The sequence below is a fragment of the Dipodomys ordii genome, unplaced genomic scaffold (genome assembly GCF_000151885.1).
Source record: "Dipodomys ordii isolate 6190 unplaced genomic scaffold, Dord_2.0 Scaffold11, whole genome shotgun sequence".
In the NCBI taxonomy this organism is placed as follows: domain Eukaryota; kingdom Metazoa; phylum Chordata; class Mammalia; order Rodentia; family Heteromyidae; genus Dipodomys; species Dipodomys ordii.
In genome coordinates this window covers 14,509,281-14,521,247 of record NW_012267227.1, presented here as the reverse complement: position 1 = coordinate 14,521,247, position 11,967 = coordinate 14,509,281, and the positions used below count along the sequence as shown (strand labels likewise).

The following is an 11,967-nucleotide window of genomic DNA, read 5'->3' as shown; positions in this document are numbered from 1 at the left end:
GGCATGTGGCACTGTACATTTTACTTTGAGCCTTTTAATAATCCCTCTTCTACTTAAGGTATCCAGAGCTGGTTTCTTGTTTGCAACAAAGGATGCTGACTGAGACAGAACACTGTATTTGTGAAGCACCTCCATAAACATTAGTGTTTCTGGTCTGAAAAACAACTTGATCTTATATGACACAGATGAAGAAACTGCTCTGGAGCCTGATAGCAGTTTTAGTTATTATTTGATAAGCAGTTTGGCTGTGAGCAAACGAGCAATTTGGGAAGTGTCGTGAAGCATAAAACATAACCATTAATCTCTGTAGCTCACCTACTCTCTCCTGGTTCTGAGACTTCTGGCATGATGAACAGTGGGGGCTGCATGGTCCTAGTGGATGGCAGGACCTCATCCCCAGCTCCCTGCCTGTATTTGCCATGCCCATACCCTGTCTCCTTCAGTGGGTCAGGAATAGTATCATTTTGCCTAGATTGGTGTCCGAGGTTAGGGAGGAGGGTTTGTTGGGGGCCAGTGTATGCTGCCTCTCCAGCTCTTCCCTCATCCAGGAAGCATTTGTGGTAGGGAAAGGATTAGGGTGAACCTTGGTGAATGGGCAGCAAACAGGTCCTATTTGAAAGGATGTACTGGCGGAAATGGCCTCTTTGCAGGATCGACCTCTTTGCTTTGCTTTTCCTCCTGGGGCTTGTCCTTTATTGTTATACTGCCAATCACGTTCTCCGTTCTATTCTTCATTCTAGCCCATTCCTGCCGTTAGCCCTTCCTACCACAGTCTTCTCAGAACCCTTTCAGTTTCCTTTTCCCTTTCCTGGATGTTTGTGACTTGTAATACATCCTTTGCAGTGCCGGTCCCTCCTCTCATATCCTTTGCCACTGTTTAACCATGCTTTTCCTAGTTTTCCATCTCCGTAAGTACACATTTCACTATTCTGAAAACTTCACATGGGTAGAACTGAAGTCTGGTGTTTTTCAAGTGCCTACGTAGACAACAAGCACAGGTTTCACTTGGCACATATGACATAGACTCAAGAGAATATCCATTAGAAGAAATAATGGCTATGAGTGAGTTAATTCGAAGCCTCCCCCTCCATGTCTGGCAGGCAGGTACTAGCTCCTGTTCTCCTTTGAAAGGCTCTTTTGCAGTGGGTGAGATAATGGAATGGTGTCTCCAGATGTGGGATTGCTCAGGAGATATTTCTTGAAATTTGATTGCACAGCCACCAGCTCAATCCACTTAGCAAGCAGCAATGTGCAGATTCTTCCCTGTCTGAATTCTTCCCAAGGGAACCAGGATTTCTTAACTGGGGTGAGGAGGTGGGAGAGTTACGGAGTGTGTTGATTCATTTTGGAAATAGAAGGGGGGCAGTTTTTATTAAAATTTAAGACAATTTATTGGCATTTAGAGGATGGGAAGGAGGGATGCCAACCTCCTGGGCTATGTAGATAGTGCCTTACCACAGGGATTCAGTCTTGAGTTCTACCCCTTATTCAAGTACACAGATTACTTCTTGGTAAAATAAGCTCAGTTTAGCTCTACTCATTGCAAAATTAAACATTTCTTTGTTTTTTCAAGATACTAAATTGCCTTAAGAATGGCTGTATTGGTGAAAATCAAGAGGAGATTATACTTTATTTTGTTTAGAATTTTGCTTCTGATTATTCACCATGGTAGAAATGGGGTCACAAAAGTAGGGTTGGGGGCATTGCTCAAGTGGTAGATTGCCTGTTCGGCAAGCTTCAGACCTTGAATTCAAACTTCAGGGCTGGGTATATGGATGGCTCAGTGGTAGAGTGCTTGCCTTGCATGCATGAGGCCCTGAGTTCAATTCCTCAGCACCACATAAGCAAAAAGAAAAAAGCAGGAAATGGTGCTGTGGCTCAAGTGGTAGAGTGCTAGCCTTGAGCTGAAGAGCTGAGGGACAGCGCCCAGGCCCAGAGTACAGGCCCCACGACCAGCCCCCCCCCCCAAAAAAAAAAAAAAAAAGAAAAAGCTGGAAGTGGTGTTGTGGCTTAAGTGGTAGAGTGCTAGCCTTGAGCAAAAGAAGCTCAGGGACAATGCTCAGGCCCTGGGTTCAAGCCCACAAAACAAAAAAACCCACCAAAAAACCTCACTACCACAAAACCCAAAACAGAAACAATGCTGTAAATGCAATGAAAATAAAAAATCTTTAATGAACATTTATAACTATGGTGTTTGTGGTGATTTTTACCAATAGATGCATTTAGGAAGTAGAGTTGTAGTTCAAGTGGTAGAACACTAGCCTTGAGCAAAAAGCTCAGAGACAGTGCCCAGGCTCTGAATTCAAGCCCCAGGACCAACACACACACACACACACACACACACACACACCAACCATAGATGTGTTTAGTATAGAAACTAGAGTTGTAGTTCAAGTGGTAGAGCACTAGCCTTGAGCAAAAAGCTCAGAGACAGTGCCCAGGCTCTGAATTCAAGCCCCAGGACCAACACACACACACACACACACACACACACACACACACACCAACCATAGATGTGTTTAGTATAGAAACTATTGCTTGAAACAAAAACCTCAAAAATTGTTAAAAATGCACAAAACCAAAATAAGTACAAAAACAAATAATTTATTTTTAAAAGTATTTTTTTGAGAGCTGAGCACTTATATTTCTAAAGTTATGAAAACTTGAAAGCTCAGCAAGCTGGCTCAGCTCACACCTGTATTCATGAGGCTGAGATCTGGGGATGGTGGTTCAAAGCCAGCTTGGGCAGGAAACTCCATCAGAAAAACTGAAAACGGAGCTGCGGCTCAAGTGGTAGAACACTAACCTGAAGCAAAAAAGCTCAGGGACAACCCCTGGGTCCCGAGTTCAAGGCCCAGGACTGGCACATACACACAAATAGTGCAGCAAGACCTTGGGGACAGTTTGTGTTTATTTAGAAAAGCCTCCTGATCTGTTCTGTGCAGTCTAGTTCTCCTACTTTTGTCCTCAGTAGGAAAGAAACAGCACATTGAAGATCATGAAGTAATTGGGGCAGAACACGGGGTGGTGGCCAGGGACTGATTGAAAGCCAGCTGGCCCCGGCCTGCAGTCACAGAAAGGAAGACCCTATGCTTTTCAGAGCCTGGTCTACAAACTGAGCTCAGCAGAAGCTGCAAGGCTGTGGTGGGAATGAGGTGAGAGACACGGGATGCATTGGAGCACCCAGTGCAAACCGCCCGGGCCTCTCTCCAAGTGCCCGCCTTGCGCCTTCCCTTTGCCAGTTGGAATTGTGCAATGCACCCAGGGGCGGGAGCATCAGGTGCCCCAGTGCCCTTGGCTCTGTGTGTGTGTGTGTGTGTGTGTGTGTGTGTGAGTGTGAATGAGTCTGTACTGCCAGTCACCCCGCAGGCAGCTCCTGGGAGAGGGGGGCACTGGAACAATGGGGGTGGCTCTGTCCCCAGTGCAAGCTAATGACAGGGTTGCGGGGTTGCACTAGGCCAGGGTAGCAGGGAGACCTTTCTGGACTTTTCCTTTCCGGGCATGGAGAGCCTTGTTCTCCCCGCCTCGCCTGGAGCCTCCTCCTCCTCCAGGGCTGGGCAGCTGGGCGGCAGGGCGGGGCTCCAGCCGAGCCCTGATCCCCAGCAGGAAGCAACAGCTTTTGCTGCCAACGCTGTGGCCAGGAGGCTTCTTCGCACACCCTTTGGTAAGAAGGCTTCGGATGGTAGTTGGCCTCTGATCTCTATCTCTGGTGGACCCCTGCCAGGACAGGGGGACTTGGGTGGGGACAGAGATCATCCCTCTGTCCCACACCCTCAACTTATTCTTTCCTTCCAGACACCTCCTAGATGCAGATTTTGCCGTGCTCTTCTGAAACTCAGCTCCTGGGGACCTTTGCTTCTTTCTGGGAGCGTCAGAGCCTGGTCTTGGGGGTGGAGCTGTGGGTAGGCCGACCTGCCAGGGAAGGTGAAAGAAAACCTGAGGTCTTTAGGAAGGACTCGTCTCTGCGTGGGAATTTCCCATGCCTTTCACTTGTTGACTGTGTAGCTCCATGTGTGTGGTCGCCCTAGAGCAGGAGTGGGTATTCAGCTTGGGGGATGGGCCGGATCTGGTTGGAGATCCCTCCATCTGCCCACAGAGATGACACTTTCACACCAGCTAGGCATAATGCAGGGTCAGTTGGGACCTGAACCCTGGGGCTGGCAGAGGAGAGCATTTAGGGCCACAGGCTGATTAGGAATTGGTAGGAAGCAGCCGAAAGACTGCTCAAAAGGAGCCAGGTTGTAAGTAAGCATAGCTCTGGATTTGCCTGGGTTGCCCCATTATACTGCTGTACTGCAGGGTTTGGAATCATTTTTGTTCTCAGGTACCCCTTTGGCAGTTTTGGGACCCTTTCTCTAAAGGCATGAAAGAAAAGGCAGAGTATTTAAAAAAACAGTTATGATGACATGTAGAAATATTAAAATAAACTGGGGCGTGGCTCTCATCTGTAATCCTAGCTACTCAGGAGGCTGAGATCTGGTGGACTGCTGTTAGAATTCAGCCAGGGCAGAAAAATCCCTATCAGTTAGATATAGTGAAAATAAAGATGTAAACACATTTTTTTTTCTCCATCTAGATTCCTGGGCCCCAAATTAAGATCCCTTGATAACAGAAAGGGCATGGCCTAGGAAATTGGGTACCTTGTTTTGGGGCTTAATAGTTCCACGGAAAGCCTGGTGGCTTTGGGTTTGAATCTCTTATCTGATTCTTCATTGTAAAGTAGGAAAAAAAAACCCCAAAACACCAGTAGTCAGTACCTTCCTATATATTTTAAGGCATTCAGCACTGCACCAAGTATAGAGGGGTTAAATGAGTTCTATCTTTTCGAACTTGTCTGTCTCCTCCTTCTCTAGGCAATAGCCATTATTCAATCCTGGTATATGGGAGCTATTCAATCAATTTTTATTGACCAAATAAGTGAATTGGTGAAGGTTGCTTGTGACTATGTTTAAAACCAAAATTAATCAAGGAGACAGCTGGTGGTTTGGGAATGGCTGTTTAAATTTTGAGCTTTTTTTCCTCTCTCTTAAATCTGGCTGAATAAACACATAAACACCTGGAATTGGAGTACTTGAAATGTCAGTGAGGACCCATGAGTCTGTGTGTCAGTCTGTATGACTGGTGCTCTGCCAGAGAAAAATAAAATTGAATGTTGAAGGGAAAAACAGGAATCCTTGGCCGAAGTTTCTTCTCCATCCTGCTTGTGTTAAGGCTTGTTCATCTGCTGTGTTGTAACACAGGAAATGTCTTATAAGGAAAGAAGACAGACTCACGATGAGGCATTTCTGGATCTAAATGAACATTTATCTTCCCTCTTTTATCTTTTCCCAACCCCTTATTCAACACAAAATTCCTTTCGGACTCTGGAGACTTGGTAAATGGGACTTGTGTATGTAGTGTGTTAAAAGTTGCCCAGATTAGGCCTGAAGCCAGTGAAGCCTTGTTTATAGATTGAGAGCTCCCCAAGAGAGTGGGGTTATGGCTTTATTTTAAATTTTTTATTAGTTTTTATTATTTTATTATTTAAGTAGTTATACAAAGAGGTTTCAACTCAACATGTCTATGAGCACAAAGTGGTTTTGTATCGAGAGTCTGTGTAGGATGCTTGAGATGAGATGTGAGGTAGCACATTTTCTCTGGCTAACTTTGGTTGCTAATCATGAGACTCATGGTCCCAGGTGATCAAATCTAATCTATGATTTTGAATCATAGAACAAGAGGGCATTTCTTTGTATCAGTCATGGGGCCTGAACTCTAGGCCTGGGTACTGTCCCTTAGCTCTTCAGCTCAAGGCTAGTGTTCTACCACTGTAGCCACAGCGTCACTTCTGGCTTTTTCTGCTTATGTGGTGCTGAGAAATTGAACCCTGGGCCTCAGGCATACCACTGAGCCACCTTCCCAACCCAAGAGGGCATTTAAACTGAAGTAGATATATCTGTTAATTTTATTCTCAGGGAAATGAACTCAGTGTAGTTAAGTGGTTTGCTCATGGTCCTACCACTTTGGTTTTCTTTTTTTTTGTGGTCGTAGGGCTTGAACTCTGGGCCTGGGCACTGTCCCTTAGCTCTTCAGCTCAAGGTGAGCATTCTACCACTTCCAGTTTTCGGGTGGTTAATTGGAGATAAGAATCTCATGGACTTTACTGCCTGGGTTACCTTTGGACCATGATCCTCAGATCTTAGCCTCCTGAGTAGCTAAAATTACACAGGCATGAGCCACCAGCGCCTGGCTCCTGATTTTCTTACAAAGTGGGGATAATGTTTTCCACTTCTCTAGTTATCACCAGAAACTATACAAAGTGCATATCACTATGTCTGGCACATTGCATGCCTTCCACAAATGATTTATCTTCCTGATCCTTTTATTATCCCTTGCATCTTGCACTGACCTGTAGTAGCTATGCAGTGGATGAATCATAGTAGATTATGGTGCAATTACAGGACTTGGTGGAAAGATTCCTTCCCTTCTGACTATGTTGCGAACTCTGGCCAATATTAAAATTTTACAGCTGTTATGAACTCGAGGAGTTAGAACATATCTCAGTGTGAATACCTATTTGTGAATTTCCCTGTCACTTTTTTCCCTTCTCATTAGAGTTTTAGAGAAGGAAATAACCTTTGAAACTACCCAGGCTAGTCCTTTTTATGAAGAAAGCATGGTCCAGAATGGCTAAGGATGAGCTCTTCCTGGTATTACCTGGAATATGGTCCAAGGTCTCTTGACAGTTGACATACCCTTAGACAAAACTTCACCAGGAATGGGTAGCTGTGTGGTCTGGTTGGCCATAGGAAAGACATGAGCTGTTAGGGAACCTGATACACCTATTACCTTTTATACATCTCATTCTGTCGTATTAAAAGATTGACTGTAGCGTCTCTCTAATCATCTTCAAGCATCATGTGTAATTTGTAATTAAAGAGTCTTTTTTTCTCATTAGGACCTCACACACTGGATTCCAGGAAATGATATTATTGAGTAATGGCCAGTCTCTTGTTTACAAAGACACTACCCTTTCAGAGCCTCCTAGACAAGGAGATTCTGGGCAGAGATCCCAATGCATCCCAGCTGATGAGTAATTTTATTGTCATAATGCAGATTTAATAAGTCAAGTTGCAAGTTGACCCTTGTGTGACTGGTAGCCAATGACTTCCATCCAAGCCTCCCTCTCCAGTGAGTCTGAGGATAGCTGCGTCTAGGTGTTTATAGTAGACCTTGAAAGGAAACCTGTAGTACCTGACTAGAGGCCAACTCTGCATGCATGATGGGTTGGAAGTGAAGATAGGTTGTGTTTGGCTTTGTTATTCATGTAGTATAACTTGAAAAGCCAAACTCCTATAGCAAAAAGGAAACAAGGCCTGTTTGTCTCTATATCACTTGGTTAAAACAATCAACTTTCAGTGATAATCCAGTTTGCTGATTAAATATTTTCTTTTTTTTAGAGCTTGGATGCAAGACTTCTCCTTATGTGAATATAATTTTTCTTTTCTGCCTAGCAGTTGGATTGATTTCGTGAGATTGGCAGTCTTCCCTTTACAATGTTTCCTCTGATAGTACCATAACTATAAGCTAGGGACACTTGTAGAGAATTTCTCAGGAGAAAAGGAAGTTCATGTTTCCTTTTATAGTTCTCTTTAATAATCCCCCCCCACCCGCTTCGTCCATACTGGGGTTTGAACTCAGTGCCTCAAGCTTGCTTACTTACCTATTGCTCTACCACTCTCATGGCTTGCCTCAAGTCATCATCCTCTGGATCTCAGCCTCTAGAGTAGCTATGATTACATATGTGAACCCTTATTAATACAGTTGACCCTTTCAAGAATTAGCGAACAAAGACTTCAATATGGCTCCAAGCTTTGAATCAACAAGAGAGCTGTGCACACTGCCTATTTCTTGGATGACTTAGTCCTGGTCTACTCCAGGAGCACTTGCTTTTCAGCTTAATATTTAAGCGAATGTTTGGATTGGTAATAGTTCTCAAGGGAGTGTTCCATCATGGCCTGCAAGGCTAAGTGAAGATTGCTTCATTTTCTTTGTTTGTTAGCAATATAGTAATTCAACTCTTGGCCAATGGGCAGGAAAGGGTGCTGTCATTACTCAAGAGGAAGGGTGCAACCCGTATAGTCCCTTTGCTTTCTTTGTCTTACCACACTTTGTACCTTCATTTCACTTTGAGTAATCCCATATAGTTACTTACATCCTATCTTCATTGTATTTACCTGGACGAGTGAATATAATGTGGTAGTTTATATCCTTCCTTCCTTCTTTATCCCCCCCATAGCTCAGGACACAAAAACTCCTTCGTTGTCCCACATTCACCTTCACTTCTATTCCCACTGCCTGCACCCAGCTCTTGTGATGCCTGCAGTTCTGAAACAGCCCCTTCTCAGATCTTCATACTCCTGTTAAGTTGCTCTGATTGATCTGTCTCCCTGGTGCCTATCACAATGCCTGGTGTTCAGTAAACGCCGACTTCCTGCAGGAGAACCCATGTAGAAGCCAGGAGACCGGGGCGGGTCCTCAACCCTTTATTCATCAGCTTTCACTAAGATTCCTCATTCCACCTTGATACATGGCTTCATGTTCATTGTTTTTCATAATTATTCACCAACCCCTTTCCTTACCCTTCTCCTCCATAGTTAGAATCATGTTCTATGTGTATATACATATGTGCGTGCCTATGAATATGTATGTATTTTAGGTCTAGCGACTATATACAAGCAAAAACATACAGTATTTGGCTTTTTGTGTCTTACCTTATTCTTGGCATATATGATTAGCAGCTGGTATTCCCTTAGCACACAATCTAGACTGGGAGTGGGGGGACCATCAGTGTGGGTCATTAGTAGATGCTCAGTGAATACATTGGAAACATTCTTTTTTTTTTTTTTTTTTAATGGGTCCGGTCGTGGGGCCTGAACTCTGGGCCTGGGCTCTGTCCCTCAGCTCTTCAGCTCAAGGCTAGACCTCTACCACTTGAGCCACAGTGTCACTTCTGGCTTTTTTCTTTTTTCTTATGTGGTGCTGAGGAATCGAACCCAGGGCCTCAGGCATGCAAGGCAAGCGCTCTACCACTGAGCCACCTTCCCAGCCCCATTGGAAGCATTCTTAAGTAGCAGCATGATAGTGACCATATGTATTTCATGTGATCCTGTTTCTTTTTGTAGGTACTCTCACACAGTTAGAATAGCTAAATGGTGTTTAATGTGTATGTTTTTGTGCAGGAAATAAATTCTAAAAGTAAAAATATACATCAGATTGTGTTTTCTTATTTTCAGTTCTGAAAGCACTGCATGATTGGGACAAGTTCAATATGGGAATAAAGCTGAATTTGCACACAAATCTAGATTTCACAGGAAACTCATTCCTTAAACTCTTTTCTAAGCAATTCTGCTGCCTCTTTGTCACTGCTAAGTGGGTAGGAGAGAGGTAAAGAGTTTCTTTGAGCCGGGCGCTGGTGGCTCACGCCTGTAATCCTAGCTACTCAGGAGGCTGAGATCTGAGGATCGCGGTTCAAAGCCAGCCCGGGCAAGAGAGACTGTGAGACTCCTATCTCCAATAAACCACCAGAAAACCGGAAGTGGCGCTGTGGCTCAAGTGGTAGAGTGCTAGCCTTGAGCTGAAGAGCTGAGGGACAGCACTCAGGCCCAGAGTTCAGGCCCCACAACCGGACACAAAAAAAGAAAAAATAAACCTGATTATTACAGGAGGACTGGAAATACCTCCAGGAAGAGGAAGCAGCCAGTTTTTTTTTACCCCCAGTTTCACAAAGCGTTTAATGCAAGGTCATGAATATTATTGCATGAATATAACAGTGTCATGAACATTCCTTGCATGTACTTTGGGTTAAGATGAGGTCATGAGAAGGGACCATAGAATTTGTGAGCCAGTGTCTGACATTTTCTTGGCACTGAAGTAACTGCTCACTTTTCCAGACTTAGACCTGACTTCTGTTTTTTCAGTCAGAGGGTATGATGGCTAGTTTTATATTTATCAGCTTGATTGGCTATACGGTGATCAGATGTTTGATCAGCTATTCTAGGTATATCCACGAGTGTGTTTATGGACAAAGTTAACATTTTAAAGGTAGACAATTCTTCCAAGACAGGGTCTTGCTAACTTGGTCCAACTTGAGATCCTCCTTACTCTGACTCCTCTCTGTACCTGGAATGATAAACATGTGTGACCATACCTTGTTTATGACTATATTTCTAAAAGATAAAACCTCTTAAAATTACACAAGTACTTCTATTGCAACTCCCATGTCCCCAGATTTTCTTCCTTTCAACTTAGCTAAAATTTCATACCATATATGTTCTCTCATCTTACTCCTTGGGATATAAACAAAGCACTTTAAATCTGAATGAAAGTAAAATTCCACAAAGTCGAGATTTTCCTGAATTATTGAAGAATCAGTTTGAATTAAACCCAAATGTTTAATATAATTGGGTGAATGCCTGCACCTGGATAATTTACAAAGAGCAGAGATTTATTAAGATTCTAGAGACTGGTGGAAAGTCCAAGGTCCAGGGACCCACACAGATGTGAGGAACCTCTTGCTTCATTATAACATAGTAGAGAGCATCACATGACAAGACACAGCACGAATGGGCCAAGCTCACTTCTCCAACCTACTCCCATATAACATTAACCCATTCATGACTTAACCACTTGTTAAAGGCTCTGCCTCTCAATACGGTTGCAATGGGAATAACTTTCCAACACTCAGGTTTGAGGCCATGTCACAGCAGTGACCTTAGGCAAGTTCCCTCACCACGTAATCTAAGCATTACTTTTCTCATCTGCAAAAAAGAGATACTACTTTCAGAACTATGAAGCATAGAGCCGTAGTACAACAGCTAGTAAACACTGACAAATGTTAGCTGTTATTATTATAATGGTTTCTCTATGCTTTTTCCATATCAGATCAAGTTTTGTGGAAATCATTTGGTTGAGAGGTATATAAGTAACTCTTCTGTAGCCTGAGGGCAGGTATACTTAAGTAGGCCAGAAGGCCTGAGAGGAGGATCTAATTGAAGAGTTTCCCAGTTCTACCATGTGGGCACCAGGTGAGTGCACTGAAGGCTCGTTCTTTTATGCCTCAGGGACTGCATCCCACAGTGCTCCAGACCTAACAGCTCCGAGGAAGTGTCTACCTAATGTCTGGTGGGAAGCCAGGGGAGCAAAGCTAGATGCTGTTTGTTGTCTATGTTAATCTTTGATTTTGGACATATTCTCTAAGGTTGGTCTTGTAGTTATTGAAGCCTAAAGCCAAGTGAGCCTAGGCTTGAGTAGGCTTGGGAAGAAAACAATCGTAACCCATATAATACTTTTTTCCCCACAAAATAAAAAAAATAGCTGAAGAATTGGTAACAAGCTTGCTAGCTTGGTGGATCTTTTATTAAGAATGCTGTGGCTAATTCTTGTGTAGATAGCGGCTCTATTTAAACTCAGCCAGGTGTCCTAGCTGCTCACAACGGAGTGGAATGTCATGTGACATAAGATGAACAGCGTTTGACATAGGCCATCAACTATTTATCCTGGAAAGGCTGGCTGGGGAAAGATGTGGAGTCCCTAAGACCTGTCCAGACCTGGGCAGGGAGCCAGCCAGGAAGCTATATAAGGTAGCTGCCTAATCTTTCAATCAACAGGGATTTTATTCTTCTAGTTAGACTGTGGATTTCTAAAAGCATTTATTGAGGTCCTTTGATAAGGTACATGACTGAGGAAGTTGTATCTGACTTTTTTTTTTTTTTTTGTCGGTCATGGGGCTTTAACTCTGGGCCTGGGCGCTGTCCTTGAGCTCTTCAGCTCAAGGTAGGTACTCTACCACTTGAGCCACAGTGCCATTTGTGATTTTCTGGTGGTTAATTAGAGATAAGAGGCTCGTGGACTTTCCTGCCTGGGCTGACTTTGAACCACGATCCTCAGATCTCGGCCTCCTGAGTAGTTAGGATTGCAGGCCATGAG

At 43.8% G+C, this 11,967-nt stretch overlaps 1 protein-coding gene across 1 annotated transcript in view; it reads left to right on the top strand.

Annotated features, from left to right (window-relative positions):
• Positions 1–3,584: 3,584 nt before the first annotated feature.
• The window catches only part of Sqrdl (sulfide quinone reductase-like (yeast)), a 42,524-nt gene continuing 34,141 nt past the window's right edge, over positions 3,585–11,967 (top strand). The window contains exon 1 of the mRNA XM_013010296.1: positions 3,585–3,664. The gene's annotated coding sequence lies outside the window, so the exon portion shown is untranslated. The remainder of the gene's footprint in view (positions 3,665–11,967) is intronic.